The sequence below is a fragment of the Ceratotherium simum genome, chromosome 29, assembly GCF_057802395.1.
Source record: "Ceratotherium simum simum isolate JZ-2026a chromosome 29, ASM5780239v1, whole genome shotgun sequence".
Lineage (NCBI taxonomy): Eukaryota > Metazoa > Chordata > Mammalia > Perissodactyla > Rhinocerotidae > Ceratotherium > Ceratotherium simum.
Genome location: NC_141928.1, coordinates 3528351 through 3530010, shown reverse-complemented (window position 1 = coordinate 3530010; position 1660 = coordinate 3528351). Strand labels below are relative to the sequence as shown.

General features: G+C 65.0%; 1 non-coding gene across 1 annotated transcript; it reads right to left on the bottom strand.

Moving 5' to 3' along the window:
• Positions 1 to 208: 208 nt before the first annotated feature.
• LOC147913170 (U6atac minor spliceosomal RNA) lies at positions 209 to 334 on the bottom strand. Its single transcript, XR_015549064.1, has one exon. It is a non-coding gene; the product is annotated as a U6atac minor spliceosomal RNA (small nuclear RNA).
• Between the last annotated feature and the right edge of the window lie 1326 nt (positions 335 to 1660).

The following is a 1660-nucleotide window of genomic DNA, read 5'->3' as shown; positions in this document are numbered from 1 at the left end:
CTCCAAGAGCAGTGGAGGCACAGTCGCATACGTGTCCGTGCACCCCACACGCGTGCATCACACACCCGTGGACCTATGCGCGCACGCGTCACACGGCTGTGTACACACACCTGCGTCACACCCAGACCTGTCTACGCACCCACGTGTGTCGCGGTCGGGCATCACGGCCCTGTGTATGGTCACACACCCACGTGTCACCCACTAGACAGAAAAACGATGGTTAGATGCCACGAAGTAGGTGGCAATGCCTTAACCGTATGCGTGTTGTCAGGCCCAAGGGCCTCTTCCATCCTTGTCAAGGGGAGTGCTAACCTTCTCTCCTTTCATACAACACACCCTACACCCCACGCGCGCGCGCTATTTAAGGGCCCGAGGCTGAGCCGCCTTTCGCTTAGGGCGACTCCAGGCTCGCCCCTCAGACGCACGCGGGACAGCGGCCGCCTCGTCGGGAGCCGCGACCTGCGCACAAAATCGCCGATATCACCTTCAGCGCGTGGAAAAACCTATTTTTCATGCCTTAATATATTCATAAAACCAGCCAATCAGAGGCCGAGAGGAACACCCGGAAGTCCCGAGCGTCCTTAGAAAACCGGATTCCCCCGGAAACAAAACAGGGCCGGCGCGCACGCCCTACGGCCACACGCCTCGCGGGCGGTCGGGAGGTGGCTGGGAGCTTTCTGCGGAAATGGGAGTGGTTTGCAGCGAATCAGAGGACGAGGCAGGAAAACCCGCTCCACGGACTTCCGGACGCGGCCCTGCGCTTGGAACTGTGGGCGCTGGGGCCCTGGGGCGCGCGGGGCGCGGCCTGCACATGCGCCGAGCACGCTCCCCGCGTGTTCTACGCATGCTCTGCTTGGCCTTCGCGTCTGCTCCGATCTCGCGCCTCGCCTCCTCTGCCTCGGGTTCGAGCCCCGCGTGGGCCCGAGTCTGCGCGCAGCCGGGCTCCGCTTCTCCCATCTGCCCTTTCTTAAGGGCTTTAAGATTTAAACACGATGCTTCGGGTCCTGGCCGTGCCCGCAGTGTAGACACTGGGTCGAGGCGGCTCCCGCCCGCCTGCCCCGCACGCGCCGCGGCCCCGAGCCCAGCCCGGCCCCAGCCCGGCGGTGACGCGGCGCCTCCCCATGGCTGCGGGCGCAGGTGTCCCTGGCGAGACCCACGTGTGCGGGGGGTGGGCGCCCCTCTGCTCAACCACACGGGCCACAGCTGGGGCGCCGGTGCTGCGAAGACGTGTGCATGTGTGCAGTGCGTGCGTGCACGTGTGTATGTGTGTGCGCATGTATGTGCACGTGCTCGTGAGTACGCGTGCAGACACGCCCGCGTGTCCACACAGGTGTCCGCGCACGTGTATGTGTGTAGACAGCACAGAAGGGCAGTGCACAGAAGAGGTGGCCGGTGGGTCCAGCCACGAGGGGGAGGGCAGAGGAGGACACTGCCCGCAGGAGGCCAGCTTGGCCGGCATCCCGTCCTCCTCTGAGAAGTTTGGGGATGAGCCCTTGAGTTCCACGCTGAGAGCTAATGAGGACCTTTGCAGAGCAGGTGTGGGAGAGAAGGGCCAGGCGTGGCCAGCGGACGGGCAGGCATCGAGGAGGGGCTCCGTCGAGGCGCCTGGGAGAGGCAGCAGCAGCTGGCCCGAGCAGGTCCCTTTCCTGCCTGTGTCCGC